At 44.5% G+C, this 16,399-nt stretch overlaps 1 pseudogene; it reads left to right on the top strand.

Annotated features, from left to right (window-relative positions):
* Positions 1-1,217: 1,217 nt before the first annotated feature.
* The window catches only part of LOC102865470, a 24,889-nt pseudogene continuing 9,707 nt past the window's right edge, over positions 1,218-16,399 (top strand).

Consider the following 16,399-nt stretch of genomic DNA (forward strand, 5'->3'; position numbering starts at 1 on the left):
AAGATTCTCACCCTGGTAGATGGAGAAGAGATTGAGTTTGTTAACAATTACAGCTTACTTGGCCCCACTGTCAACCTTCTTGGCACCAAGATAGAAATCAAAAGATGAATTGTGCTGGGAAAATTTGCTGTTCAGAGACCCCTCTGGAGAGCTGAAAAGAAAGTGTCAGTCTAGAGATTAAGGTGTACAATGACTATGGGATGACAGAAGAAGAATTGATGCCTTTGATTTGTGGTGCTGGAGAAGAGTCTTGAACATACCATGGACTCCCAGGGAAACAAACAGGTCTGCCTTGGAGAGGAAGGAACCAAGTTTCTCCTTGGAGGAGAGGATTTTGAAGCTCTGTCTCATATACTTTGGGCTCTTGGCCAGGAGGGACCTCTCCTTGGAGAAGGACTTCATGGTCGGAAAGCTGGAGGTGAGAAAGACCCCAGATGGGATGGATTGATAAAGTAACCGGGGCAAGGGGGTTGGTGTGTTGGAGTCAGTGAGACTGGCTCAAGACAGGGCAGGCTTCTGAGCTGTACATAGAGTCGCTATGAGTTGCAGGCGACTCGACGGCACATAACAACAACAAATGTAAAAAAATAAAACAAAATAACCTAATAGACTTTTGACACTTTAGAAAAAAGAAATAAAAATGTTTTCTTTGACCTCAGGATGGCAAAGGATTTCTTAAACAGCAAACACTAAAAAGGAGGGTAATGCAAGTAAACACTGTTAAATAAGTTAATGGCATAGTTTCTCATGTCGTAATTAACAGGTGAGTGATAGGCTTGTCTGTTACAATTTCAATAATCACAAAATACAAAGGAATATAATAAACATTCCAAATATGTATTTGTTCACTCCACAGACAGAACATTTGGTACCTATCCTGTACCATTTTTTAACATATGCACCTGAAAATTGGGCAGTGAATGAGATGACCAGAGAATTTATGCTTTTGGTGTGTGGTGCTGCTGATGACAATGGAATATCCCGTGGGCTGCCAAAAGAGCAACAAATCTATCTTGGAAGAAGTGCAAGGAGGGTGCCGTTGGGATGCCAGGTCAACTGGAGGACACCCAACAATGGCAATGCTCTGCATACCAGTCATTTAGAGTGTTTGTTGAATGAATGCATGATGAATCCGGAGCACTCAGTGGACCTCCCAGAACAAAGGAAAAGTGTAAGACAAACAAAATTTTGAAAAAAGAAAATACATAAGCAACCACATGGCCACTGCTCGCTGTGAAGGCACCGTTGACGCCGACTGGTGCATCTCCTTTGAGCAGATCCTGGCCTCCATCCTGACAGAGTCTGTGCTGGTGAACGTCTTTGAGAAAAGCATAGACATTGGGCTCAAAATCAAGGACCAAAAGAAAGTGGAGCGGCAGTTCAGCACGTCCAGTGACCACGAGCAGTCTGGGGTTTCTGGCTGATCCCTGTCCCAAGTGGCTCAGATCAGGCTGCAGAAGTGGGGCTGGCCTCTAGTTTTCTGCTTCCCTCCCTCTGCTTCCCCTTTCTCTTTTCTCTCCTTAGAGATCACCCCTCAGGTTTCCCTAGAAGCAGCAAGATTTTTAAGTGGAAAGAAGGCTGATGTCGTAATTAACAGGTGAGTGATAGGCTTGTCTGTTACAATTTCAGTAATCACAAAATACAAAGGAATATAATAAACAGTTGCCTTAGATGGATTCCCCAGGCCTACGGTGGTCCTCGCTGCTCCAGCTTCCTCTGCGTGGCAGGAACCCACCTGAGCCTGGGCTGCCCGCTGCATAGTCTCAGAGGTTCTCAGATCTGCCTCTGCTTGCCTGACGCCCTCTGCACCTGTGCTTTCTGCAGTTGTGTGCGGAAATGGTGTGACAGACCACACTGTTCTCTGTTCTTGGGACACTCTCCTGTGCTGTGCGATCCAGGGCCCTTTCCTGCCACTTACCACCAGGTAGGGAGTCATGTACTTGGTGGACACCAACCAAAGTGAAACCCTCAAAAGGGCTGTCCAGCAGCCCCTGAGCATGAGCCCCTACCAGAGGCTGAGAGAAGACTGAGGAACATGAGGCAAAAAACAGGAGAATGTCGGTGAGAGATGTGGTGTTACTTTAAATGCTCTTTCTGTCCATCGTACTCATCATTAACTTCAGAAGCACATCTCTCAGGTCCAGATATATTTCCTTGTATTCATTTCACTTGCCTAAAAAATCACACTGTGCTCAATGCCTTCATAAATCCCCGAAAGAAATAGAAGCCACACTGTGTACAGTGCCTAAAGGAGTCCCTTCTGCATTGTGTAGCCCTGCTGGCCTCCCTGGCAGTTAACTACCAGACCCCAGAATATGGGACACAAGAAAGGGCAGATGGAGACTGGGCAGGGCCTGTGTTCACCTGTAGCAGAAGAGGTGGTCTAAGTGTAGGGGAGGATACTGCACCTGAGCTGCAGAAGCTGACTGGATACATGAGTGACCAGTGGAGGCCTCATGGGCACCTTCTGAGGTGAGAGCCCTTGCCTGCAGCAGGACATGGGACCACTCTTATCTCTGTTAATAAAGAGGTGTCTCTCTGGCCATGTTTTTAATGGGTCATTTCTACTGAAATATAATTTATAGGCCACTGAATTAACTTGGTTTTCATTTACAATTCAGTGATTTTTGCTAAGTTTACAGAGTCCTACAATCTGCTTTTAGAAAGTTTATATCAATCCAAGCACCTCTGGTGGCAAAGTAGCAAAGAGCTCAGCTGCTAGTGGAAAAGTCAGCAATTCCTTTCACTAACTGCTCCTCAGAAGGAAGACTTGACATTCTGCTTCTGTGAAGATTTGAAGCCTTAGAAACCCTGTGGGCAGCTCCACTCTGTCCAGTGGGGTCCCTGGGAGTTGGTGTGTCGGCTCAGTAACAATGGGTTTGGTCTTGTGATTTTTCTATCCAAGGACAATGACTCCTGCCCATTTGTAAGCATTCCCTGGCACCACGCCTTGGCCCAGACAGCCTCTAATCTTTCTGATTCTCTAGTCTTTAAGACTGCTTTAAAGTAGCAGAAGCTGGCAGATACTGTACATGATTTTACTTTGTTCACAATTGTTATGTCGCATCCTCAATAAATGCAGTAAAGAACATCATGGAGAGTGCATCTAAATTCCAAAATCAATCTCCATAATAGTCTATGTGTTTCCTATTGCCAAAGGGGCCCTTTAGAGTAGTGAGAGAAGATCTTCACCCTGAAACCCACAGCGTCCCTTTTCAGCAGGAAGTAGCTAAGAGAATACGCCATCCCCTTTTCCTTATGACTCAGGGTGAAGTCTCTCTCAGGGAGGAGTGATAGGGAATGGTAAAGGGCACACTGACAAAGGAGATTAATCAGAACTGACTTTGACAAGCACTGTGGCAATTGGACAATTAAAACAGACATTCGGATGGCGGGGAAGAAGAACAAACTGGGGAGGAGGGTGGAGAGAATGGTGCGGCAATGAAGGAGTGAAAGCCCAGAATCCCTGTGAATGTTCATTGAAACTAATAAAATTTAATAATAATTAAAAAAAAAGAACATCATGGAAATAAACAAACAAAAAAAAAGAAAAGAAAATACAAAGTGCAGCAGGAAAATAAGGTCTTCGCTTAGGGACAGGTGGCCTCATGGGGCCATTGAAACTGCTCTCAAGGAGCAGAGTAGGCAAGCTGGAAAGGAAGGATGCAGAGGGGACAGGGTGAGGAGGGAAGGGGCCAAAGAGAACTCAGTTCCTGCTCTTCCCCTACTGCTAAAGTTGTCACCTAAATCCTAAATTTGGAAGTCCTTTATTTCCTGGCAACCAGCCCAGGAGCAAGCCCTCAAACACTTGGCACTCTTCCTCCTTGGGCAGAACGAGGATGCCTCTGAGCTCAGGTTGGACCAAGGCTTTGATGTGAACATGGAAACTTTCCCCTTTAGGAAAACTCCTCTTCCAGTGACTGGGTGTGCTGGGTGTGCTTGTATCTGAGGCACCATGATCAAGCACTCGTTTTGCTAAGTGACAGATTGAACCCATGAGGGAGGAAAGCCCTGCCAATCCGCTCCCATAATCGTTACAGCCCAGGGAACCTTGGGCAGGTCTGCCCTGACCTCCGTGGAGGAATCAAGCATGCACAGCAGTAGGCCCACAGCAGTCCTTCGCAGTGTAACCCAAGGCTTGGACTGGAGATAGGAGGTGGGGCTGCTTCCATGCTCGCTCAGGTTAGTGGTGGAATCCAGTGCCTCCCTGCAGTCCAGCAAGGGTTCAGATTTTACCTGCTGTCAGCTCAACAAAACACTTGCTGTGGACTCAGAGTTGGCTCTCTGGTGAGTTTTCAGAGGTTGTCAATCCTTTGGAGGAGTTTGCTCATCTTTCTCCCATGGGGCAGCGGGTGGATTTGACCATAGCAGCACAACTCCTTAACCACTAGGCTACCAGACCTCCCAGGTCACTGTCAGCCTCTGGTAAGAGAGTCTCTCCACTGGTCTCTCACAAGCGACTCATTGTTTCACAACCAGAAACAGAGAAAATGAGCTAGGAAGGCAGATTTTAAAACATAAAATTAAATAACGCAACAGAATCCCATCTCAGGCGTTAACATCTCAGCTCCTTGCCCATGTTCTTCTATTAGCTAGCCATTGTCCTGGGCCCTACTGCACTCAGGAAGTGAAGTTAAACAAGGTATGAGGACCAGAAGGGAGGTCATGGGAGCCACTGTAAGAGTCTGTCTACTACAGTTGTCGTTATGTGCTGTCAAGTTGACTATCCCTCACAGTGACCCTATAAACAGTAGACTGGAACCTTGGTCTGTCCCTACCACACCCACCATGCTTGGGCATGTTAAAGTCACTCTGTCAGTCCATCTCATTGAGGGTCTACGTCTCTCCCTCTGACCTTCCACCTTTCCCACATGTCTCCACCTTTCCGACTCTTTCTGTTTCCAAGGACTAACCCCTCCTGACAGCATGCCCAACTTATGTAAGATGAAGTTTCACCATCCTTGCTTTTAAAGAACACTATGGCTGCCCTTCCTCCAAGACAGACTCATTTGTTCTTTTGCCACTCAGTGGGGTATCCACTACTCTGCTCTAAGCCACAATTCGAGTGCATCAATGATTATTCTATTATCCTTATTTGCTGTCCTATTTTCAAATGCATAGGAAATAATTGAAAATACTGTGGCTTGGTGCCTTCATCTTAAAACTGACATCTTTGTTCATTAGCACTTTTGGAGGTCCTTGACAGCAGACGGGAAAATGCAACATATTTTTGAGGTTTTTTTAAAACTGCTGTTACTATGGCTTTTGATTGTGGATCCAAGTAAAATGAAATTATTGACAACCCTAATCTTCTCTCCATCTATCATAATCTTGTCTGTTGGTCCACTGGTGAGGATCTTTGTTTTCTTGCTGTTGAGATAATAATATTGAAGGCTGTAGTCTGAGTTTCCTCAGTAAGTGCTTCGAGAGTAAGCAAAGCTGTGTCATCTGCATAAAATAGGTTCTTAATGAATCTTCCTTCAATTCTGATGCTTCCAAATCTTTTTTTATTTAGTGTAGCTTCTCAAATGATATGCTCAGCACACAGATTGACTAGGTATGGAGAAAGAGTCCAACCCTGATGCACATCTTTCCTGACTTTAAACCACGCAGTGTTCTCTCTCTTTGCTCAGAAAACCGCTTCTCGATCCATGTCTAAGTTTCACATGAGCACAATTAAGTGTTCTGAGATTTCTGTATTTCTCGATGTTTGTTGTAATTTTTTATGATCCCACAGACAAAGGCCTTGGCATAATCAAGAAAACACAAGGAAACATCTTTATGGTATTCTCTCTATTCATCTAACATTAGCAATAATAACCCTCATTCCATGGTCTCTTTTGAAACCTGTTGGAATTTCTGGAAGTTCCCTATCAGTATATTGTTGCAACTTTTTTTTTAAACAATCTACATTAAGATTTTGCTTGCAGAGTGGATTATATTTGGGGGTAGGGGGTGGGGTTTGGGGAGGTGCGGGGGGGGGGATTGTGTACCAATGAGGGAGTTTTTCTTTTGCTTTTCAAGGAGAGGAGCAAATGGGAGGGGGAAGGGGTTTGTGCGGGGAGAAGGGTGCAACAATGAATGAATGGAATCCCAAAATCTCTGTAGATGTTCATTGAAATGAAAAATAAACAACCTAAATTTAAAAAAAAAAAGATTTTGCTTGCATGTAATATTAATGAGATTGTTTTATAGTTTTCACACTCTATAGATGATCTTTATGTGGAATAAAAATAAATATGGATCTCTTTCACTTAGGTGAGTAGCTGTTTTCCAAATTTCTTGGCATAGGCTGGTGAGCAAGTTCAAGGCAGCATCTGTTTGTTGAAACATTTCAACTAATATGTCATTAATAATTTCTGAGGCCTTATTTTTTGCCAATGCCTTTGGAGAAATTTGAACTTCTTCCTTCAACTTCTTCCTTCATTGTCCTTGGTTCTTGATCAAAAGCTACTTCCTGAAATGGCTCAACGTTTCTGTTTGGTACAGTGACTCTATGTATCCTATTTTTTTAAGGCTTTCTGTATCTAAGGAGAACTTGAAGCATTTGTTGCAGAAGGTAAAGGATTGTGGCCTTCAATATGGATTGCATCTCAATATCAAGAAAACAAAATTCCTCCCCCATAAATGGAGAAAAGATCAAGGTTGTTAATGATTTCATCTTTCTTGGATCCTCAACCAACATCCTTGGCACCAGCAGTCAGGAAATCAAAAGACGAGTTGCACGGGCCTTCAAAACCCCTATGAACATGGGTAGTTATAGTATTGGAGGTAGATCCCAGAGAGGAAGTCACTAAAAAATGAGTAGAAACAGCTGCAAACAAATTGATTAAAGAACGTGTCTCTAAGGTGAACTTAAGCTGCTCCGGTTGTTTAGTGTATAACTGAGACTGCTAACTGCAAGGTCAGAAGTTCAAATCCGCCAGTTGCTGTAAGGGAGAAAGGGGGACTGTCTCCTCTAGTAAAGTCTGAATTAGCACAGCAGGCACTGGACAGGCAAGCTGAATTTCGGGTTACATCTAGAGTCCAAATGAAAGGACCTAGAACTCAGCAAAGAACTGAAACTCTCAAAAGGTTGGTCAATTCCCATTTATGCCAATCTTCCATCAGGTTTCCAAAGCTGTAAATTTCTTTGACAGGGAGCTGCCTATTTTTCTCCCATAGAAAGAAAAGGGCTTCTCTCAAAGCTTTTGGCATTGAACTTTTTGGTTAGTGACCCAACATGAAATGCAAACCACCCAATGTTCCTTGAAACCCACAAGGTTTCAGGTTAGATAAAATCCGACAGGCTTGAAGGTGGAACACTGAGAACTAAAAACCCAGCTGTGATCCTTCCACAAGTCTTACAGGTGTGAACAGGGATGCTCACCACAGCCAGCTTTAGAGAGGACATCCTAAAGGGTCTCACACTGTAATATTGCAAGTTTTGTTCTGATTTTACATTCTAAAGCATTGAGCCTGGGCATGAACATTCGAAACTCTTGTCACAGAGAAGTTGCACGAAAAAGCCAGCCAGGCTCTAGCCTTCCAACAACCAATGGAACAGGAGCAGTAATGAGGAGTTTTGGTAGCCAGGATATCTACTGCCACTTCATTGTAAATTGTATCCTGATTTTCCTTGATCATCTCAAAGATACTTCAACATCAAGAGGTTCAAGAACAAATCCATGATTCTCTCCACCACATCCAGGCTTCTTTCAGTATTCCAAGGCTCCAGATAGCTATAAAATGAGTGTAGGCAGCACGAAGATGGCCCATTTTGACTTCTAATGCCATAAAGAAATGTCCCATCAACAACACCGACAGTACGAAACCTATTCCTGTAAGATCAAACATGGTCTTCGGTGCTCCTACATCTACTTACACGATATAATTACAGTACCAATTTTACTGCTCTACTGGGTCCAAAATCCATTGTAATGACTACAAAGACTTCACAGAACTACACTCCTGGTTATGGGGTTTATTAGGGATGAGATAACAGGCTATAATAAAACTTAGCAGCAGGACATAAACCCTCAGTCCAGACAGCTTCTCAAGTGTGGTCACAGACCCTTTGACCTTCCACCTCATGGCTTAGGTGAGTGTTACAAAGCATCTTCCCTCAGTCCTCCAGAAAGCTTGGACAAAGGCTTCTGGCTCTGGCTTCATGGAACAACAGTCCCAAGCTAACTGTCTTGTGTTAGCCTCTGGTTAACACATCCTGTTTGCGTATTCCCACCCATCTATGTATCAAAGTCAAAGTCAATGGTGAGGAAAGCCATTTTAAACAATAAACCGTTGACATGCCAGCAGCACTCACCAGTCCACCATGGTGTAAGCTACACACCCAGACATCAGTCTGGTTCCCATCTCTCTTCCCTCATGAATAGACCACGTCAAGTCATACGACTCTACGCCCCTTAACATTTTCTCTTCCTGTTCACTACGATTGCCCCAGTTGAAGGCTCTGCCATCTCTGCCTGTGCCACTTTGTCACTGGGGAGGCTAGTATGGTCTGCTCTCTGAACTGGTCTGCAAACCTCTGACCCTTCTTAGGTGGGCTTGCCTGTGCCCCCAGGCCTCACTCCAAGGCTCTTCTGTACTCTGAGAGCTCTACATGACTCTTCTTTTAAACATGTAATCATCAGTATAGTATGTCAGAGATTGAACTCTGTCCTCCTCCAACCCCCACCACAAATATCTGCCAATTTGGCACAGCCATGATTCTCAACATAATGTAAATTTCTTCTGTGTTGTAAATCCTAGACTCTGATGTAAATGAGGCAGGATTACAGGTATTTATGTGATGATTTAATCATCCTCCATGAAATACGATCAGCCAATCAACTGTAAGGGATCAAGGTGGATACAATACCTGTAATTAGGCTGCAGCCTTGTCTGATGTAAGGGAGTTTCCCCAGGGTGTGGTCTGTATCACCTTTGGTCTTATGAGAGCTAAACGGAGGGTGAGAAGAGATTGGGAAGCTCAATACTACCATTAAAAAAGTCACCAATGACAGCAGTTGTTAAATTCATTGATTATGGAAACTATAAAGAGGTGCTCTTAACAACATCAGGCCAATCAAATGGAGGCATGGGAGGAAGGCAGCTATGGGCAGACTCTGGAGTTCTGCCAAGAAGCTGATGGCAGCCAAGACGGTCTACTTGGCCAACGCAGCAGCTTTACCAATCTCCCCGTGCTCGAAACTAACACAAAAGAATCCTCATGATGTAGGAGGCATCGAATGAATCATCTTGGTCAAGACTTGTTGACAGAGCTCTTATTTCCCCTTCAGGATAAAATGCAGCTGTGGTGGATGTTAGTACTGGAGGAAAAGAAAAGAAGATTTGGGGAAAGAAAAATAAACATGAAAAATATTGAATTAAATATTGTAAACACCTTTCACAAATGAAATACTTTTTTTCTTCTGCCACCAATAAAACCAGCAAACTATTAAGTATATATATATTTTTAAAAGTAGCCAGGAGTGGAGTTCTTTTTGGGCTCAGGACCCTGATCTGGGAAACTCCTTGATTCAGAAGGACAAGGTACGTGGGGTCTCCAGGAATGGCAGGTCTGCAAATCCTGAAGGAAACAAGGCCCTTCATCCAGACCCAGAAACAAAGCCTTGTCCTTGAGCCAGCACCCTGAACTTGGAATTGAAACCGCCTAAACTTTCAGAGAATAGAACTTGTGGTTACTCCATTATAGCAGCAGTAGGTAACTAAGACTCTGTAAAAGATGCATAAACGTATTTATTATGAAGAAGATGAAACACAGAAGGACACAGAGGATGATATAATAAGCATCTACGTGGTTGTAACCTAGAATTAACCCTGTTAACAGGTATTAACTTTCTATAAGATTCAGATCATGTGTATGTCTTTTAAAATAAACAAAACACAGACTGAATATGGCCCCAAGCCTGTTTGAGTACCGATTCCACACCCTCTTGCTTTCTTCTTTCCTGCCTCAGAAGAACTGCTCTGGAGAATCCTGCTGTTTCTTCCCCATTCATGTTCTTATTCTTTACATTATCCATGTGCTGCTGCGTGCCGTTAAGTCAGAACCGACCCATAGCTGTCCCTCCAGCAGCTTTTCAGTGGAAGGAGATCATTCATCCTTCTCTCTCAGAGCAGCTGGTGGATTTGAACTGCTTTCATTTGTATTGGCAGCATGGCTTTTTACCCACCAGGTCACCAGAGTTCCCTTACTGTACATAGAAAAGATATTTTTTTTTAAAATAAAATCAATAGTTATATGTTTGCATCCTTTTAAATGATAAAACTGACCTTATGCCATCAAGTTATAATTTCACATTTATTTGTAATCTGCCAGTTGCTCGGCAGGAGAAAGATGAGCAATGTCCTTCCACATGTTTTACTGCCACTGAAAACTCATGAGAGGGTCAACTATGGGTCAGTTCCAACCCAACGGTATACAGCAATGACAATTTGCTTACTGGTTATTTTCATCTTCATTTTATCATAAGCTTCACAAGACAGGATCCTTTTCTTTTTTTCTTGAGATTTCATCTCCCCCTGTTGTGATACTTGGCCAAACCCTTCCTGGCATCAGTTTCCATCAAGCCAGTCCCAAACCATGTGGTCCTGTGTGTCAGAGCAGAGCCATGCTCCATGGGGGTTTCAATGGCAAGTGCATTGCCAGGCCTTCATGCAGCAGCACCTCTGGGTGACTCTGAACTTCCAACCAGTCAGTAGCTAAGCACTTAAGCATTCATTCCACCCAAGGATCCCCTTCTAAGCCTTAGAAGAAAAAAACCCCAAATAAACAACAACAACAGAAAACCCCAACAAAAAGCACCACACTAAAAACAAAACCCAAGATAGTAAAATAACCCAACCAAATTCATGGGTAACATGTGGTTCTTATTCCTGTGCCCAAATTGTCCTGTAGACTTGAGCTCCGTTTATAGGAGCAGGTGATCGATCACCTTCCTAGAGGAAGTTGTAAGGAACAACTGAAACATTGGTTTAAGAAGTTCAAAGTGCTCTGAGCTCTTATCACAGAGCTAATAAAGGTGTGCAAGTACGTGCCTTGGGCTTTTCTCTGGAAAGCTTTATGCCACTCCTTCTGCTTGTCACAAAGGAGAGAGTGTGGAGAAGAGACTTGAGATACAAAGAAGGAGGGCTTGAAAGGAAAGCAAGCTCTCATCCAAGGAGTAATGCCAGCCTGCCCATCATTGCTGAGGTCAGTTTTATTGATTATTCAAAGGCCCTTGATTGTGTAGGTAATAAAAAAGTTATAATTAACATTGAGAAGGATGGGAAACCCAGAGTGTCATTGTGCTCATGCGGAACCTATGCACAGACCAAAAAGCAGCTGTGCACTAGAAAAAGGGAGCACCATCTGGTTTAAAAATCAGAAAATGTGTGCATCCGGGTATCTCTTCTCCATACCTATTCAATCTATATGCAGAGCAAATAAGTAAAGAGTCTGGACCATATGAAGATGGCATAAAGACTGGCAGAAGATTCATCAACAACCTGTGTTATGCAGATGACACAACCTTGCTTGAGAGGAGGACTCGAAGCACTTACTACAGAAGATCAAAAACTACAGCCTTCAACATGAGTTACAGCTCAACATTAAGAAAATAAAATTCCTCGCCACTTGGTTAGTAGGTACTATCATGAGTGAGAGAGGAATGATTGAAATGGTCAATGATTTCATGTTACTCGGATCCATGAGCAATGCCAAGGTAGCAGCAATCAAGAAATCAAAAGATGCGTCACGGTGCAAAAACCTGCCATCACAGACTTCTCTGGGGTGTGGGGGGGCGGGGGAAGCGGTGATGTCAGTTTGAAGACTAAGGTGTGCCTAATCCAAGCTCAATATTTAAAGTTGCTTCCTATGCATCTGAAAGTTGGACAATGAATAAGGATGACATGAAGAATTGATAAATTTGAATTGTGCTAGGAAAGAGTATTGAATATACCATGAGATGCCCAAAGAACAAATAAATCTATCTTGGAGGAAGTATAACCCGAGTGCTTCTTAGAGGCAAAGATGGTGCAACTTCATCTAATATGCTATGGGCATGTTGTCAGGATGGGCTAGTCCCTGGAAAAATACATCATACTGTGAAAGGCAGAAGGTCAGCAAAAGAGAGAACCCTCAACCAGATGTATTGGCCCAGTGAGTACCCAATGGGCTTGGGCATGGTGGAGTCCATGAGGATGGTGCCTGATAGGTTCAGGTCTGTTGTTCATAGGGTCTCTATGAATGGTGGGCACCTGGATGGCCCCCAACAGCATTTGGTTTTTATATATAAAAGTATACCTTGCCACAACAAGGGGTCCAAAGAACACCGTGAGTCTTTAGCCAGCTGGGATGTGATTGATTCTTAAGAGACTAGAGACCTTAGGCCCTCGTGCCTAACTTAAGTGTCAGCTGTGCCTAGAATGGAGCAGACCCACGAACTCCATTACCTTAAACTTGGAACCTTGTGGAAGGCCCTGCGCGAGCGTGTGCGCGCGCTCATGTATGTGTGTGTAATGAGGAAGTGGAAAGAATGTGACCTCTGGAGTCTGACAGACCTACGTCCTCCTCCTGGTGCTGTCACTCCCCGACTATATCATTCAACCCCTGTGTGACATGAGGCAGAAAGTCGTGCTCTTTGCAGGAAGAGAAAGGCTGAAGTGAAAGTGCTGTGCTCAGGGTGTGACTTGAGTCTCCTTTGGATGTGGAAAGAGAAGCACATTCTGGTTCTCTAATGTGAAGAGCAAACCCAGGCCACCACGCCAATCAGCAAGGCCGGGGCCTAGAGTGGAGGGCAAGTGAGAGCGGCCTTTGTGGGACTCCTGTGATGCTAGCCCAGGGGAGTGGCAGCCGGTGGTAAGGGACTGCAGAACCGAGTCACAGTAAAGCCCCAACCTCAGGTCTACATGGTGCTATTCCTATTTAGAGTTAAGAACGGCTCTTGTTTGCTCAGTGACAAGGGCCCTTGAGAACGCTGTGGGCTGCAAGTGAGCAGGGGTTTCCACAGCCTCTAACAATACTTATCGAGGGATGCTGAACGAGGGACCCTTGTGTCTGTCTGCATGGTTTCACCGCCCCCTGTTAGCCGCCCTGGGAAAGGAGAGGCTCTCTCTCCATCCGTGGTTGCAAGAACGCTTCTGCTCGCTTGCCCACAGAGCTAGTCATCTGTCTACAACATAGTCTCTCATCTCAAGGGACACAGGAGGCTCTGTAATTCCACCTACCGCTCCACCTTCCCCCACCTGTAACTTTAGGCGGGATCAACCTGCCAAAGGAAACCTGCATTATGCAGAGAATGTGAGCTGGTAAGTCCCACACCCGAGTGTGTCACAGACTCACCGAGCAGAGGGTGTGTTGCAAGCGATGATTGGCATCTCCTTTCAAACACCACGGAGCTAACAATAACCTGGTGGGGTGGGGGCAGGGCGGGGGAAGATCCTGATACGTGTGTGGATTACCCACCCCAGAAAACGCAGAGCAACGCTGGTGGAGAGCGTGTGAGCTGTGCCTGCGCCTGCTCCTGCTAACCTATGCTCTTAGGCCTTTTGGGTCACTCGCAGAGGAGAGTACACTCCCCGCTGGGAACTGCTCCCAGTCCTTGGTGGCCCAGGACTTCTCCGAGGCAGCGATTACACCTCGTCATGCCCTGTCACACAGGGTTGGTTGGATTGGCTTGTAAGCCCTAACACATTGTTGGGTCGGCATTAAAGTTTGTGAAATGATAAAGTGTATGCCATCTGCCCTTCCCCTGTTTGTCCTAGTTGTCTTTCGCCGGTGCTAAGGTGACAGGTATTAGACATGTATTCCCCAGGGTTCATAGCTCCTGTCCGTGGGCTCACTCCCAGATTCAGGCTTCCGCAGAGAGACCAAACACACAGATGCCAATTAGGAAATGAGAATCCAGCCCTTACTCAGAGATTAAATATTTCAACACAGTGTCTCAAACTATAATTAAAGGCAGGGAACTTCATTACTGGGAGAACAGAAACGCAGAGAGACCAGAAACTATTTTTGGAGTTGTTCTTATCTTCAGTATGATCTACAGTTGATCAACTTGTTTACAGTACTTCCAAGCTTACCAGTTAATCTAAATAAAACGTGATGAACTTGACACATCAACGACACAGCCTAAGGAGAAACCCAGCAGAGTAACAAGCAGAGGGAGGCAGGAAGGGAGAGGCCTCCTCATCCTCCGTCACTCTCTTGGAAAAAGGAGGGGGGGAAGTTAAATGAAATTAATGAATTAAAATGTACTGTCTTTGCATTGAATATTAAGAGGTGGCAAAGTTCAATTTTGTGCCAAATTTGTCTTTTGTTACATCATCCAACTCAAGTTACCAGTTGACTCACTCTGCCTCGTGATGACCCCATGTGTATCTAAGGAGAGTTGGACTCCAAAGGGGTTCCATTGGCTGATCTTTCAGTCATTCTTCCAAGGCACCTTTGGGTGGACCTGAACGTACAACCTCTCAATAAGAAGATTTGCCTGTTAACTCTATAGCACCCAGGAACTCTGTATTAAAATTGTTTTTATGTGCTGTTGAGTCAACTGTGACTCATAGCGACCCTATGAACAACAGCTCTGAAGCCTTTCCTGTCCTGAGCCAGTCTCACTGACTCAGACACACCTACTCCCATTGCCCAAGTTACAGTGTCAAGCCATCTCATCCAGAGTCTTTCATCCCTATGTTGTTCCTCCACCCTTCTGAGCATGATGACCCTCTCCAAGGACTGGTCCCTCTTGGCCATGTGCCCAAAGTATGTGAGATGGAGCTTCAAAATCCTAGCTTCCAAGGAGAGACTTGGTTTCACCCTCTCCAAGACAGGTGTTTTCTTGGTAGTCTTGGTGTGTTCAAGACTGTTCTCCAGCACCACAACTCAAAGGCATCGATGCTTCTTCTATCATTTTTAGTCACTGTCCAGCTGTCTGATGCATAACAAGTTATTGCGAAGACCATGGCGTGGATCAGGCACACCTTAGTCTCTAGACTGATGTCATTGTTCCTCAGGATGCTAGAGAGGTCCCTGACAGCAGACTTCCCCAAGTGCAATTCATCTTTTGATTTCCTGACTTATGTTGCTAAGAGTAAGATTGTGGAGCTGAGTAAGCTGACATTGTTAACAACAACCTCCATCTCTTCTCCATCCACCATGATGCTGCCAATTGGCCCAATGGTGAGAATCTTTGTCTTCTTGATGTTGAGCTTCAATCCATATTGAAGACTACAATCCTTGACCTTCTGCAGCAAATCCTTCAGGTCCTCCTTAGTTAATGTCAAGTAAGGTCGTGTCATCTATGTAGTGCAGGTTGTTGATGAGTCTTCCTCCAATCCTGATTCCACACTCCTCATCATAAAGTCCAGCCTCTCGAATGATCTATATAGATCATATAGATTAGAAAGGTATGGAGACAGGACGTATTCTGATATTCTCTTTTCTTAATTTTGAACTATGCAATGTTTCCTTGTTCTATTCTGAAGACTGCGTCCTGTTTCAAGTATAGGTTTCACATGAGCACAAACAAGTATTCTGGGATGTCCATTCCTCTTGAGATTAGAGACAGTTTGTTGTGACCTACACAGTCAAATGCCTTTGCATAGTCAATGAAACATAGACAGACTCTGGTATTCTTTGCGCTCTGCCAAGAGCCATCTGACATTGATGATAGTGTCTCTAGTGCCACAATCTCTTCTAAAACCAGCTTGTATTTCTGGAAGTTCTCAGCTAATGTACTGTTCTAGTAATTTTTTTATAATCTTCAGCAGAATTTTGCTTGTGTATGTGGTATTGTTCGATAATTTCCACACTCTATCAGATCTCTTCCAGTCAATTAGCCAGACACTTGTCCTCCAGATGTTGTTGTTGTTGTTATGTGCCATCGAGTCGCTTGCGACTCATAGCGACCCTATGTACAAGAGCTCTAAATGCTGTTCTATCCTGTGACAACCTAGCCATCTCAAATGCACTTATTCCCACCGCTCCAGTCACAGAATCGATCCATCTCACCAAAGGTCTTCCTCTCCTTCGCCTCCTCTCCACTCTGCCAAACATGATGTCCCTCTCCAAGGACCAATCCCTCCTTGCAACATGCCCAAAATAAGTCAGACAAAGCTTCAGAATCCTTGACTCCAGGGAACACTCTGGCTTCACCCTCTCCAGGACAAACCTGTTTGTTCTACTAGCAGTCCATGGTATATTCAACACACTTTTCCAGCACCACAGCTCAAAGGCATCAACCCTCTTTCTATCAACCCTATTCACTGTCCAACTCTCTGATGCATAGCACGTAATTGCGAAGACTATAGCCCGGATCAGGTGCACCTTAGTCTCCAGCCTGACATCATTGCTCTTCAGTACTCTTGAGAGGTCCCTCACAGCCAACTTTCCCAATGTGATTTGTCTCCTGATTTCCTG

The sequence above is a fragment of the Elephantulus edwardii genome, unplaced genomic scaffold (assembly GCF_000299155.1).
Source record: "Elephantulus edwardii isolate Elephantulus edwardi_28Jun2011 unplaced genomic scaffold, EleEdw1.0 scaffold00214, whole genome shotgun sequence".
Classification (NCBI taxonomy): domain Eukaryota; kingdom Metazoa; phylum Chordata; class Mammalia; order Macroscelidea; family Macroscelididae; genus Elephantulus; species Elephantulus edwardii.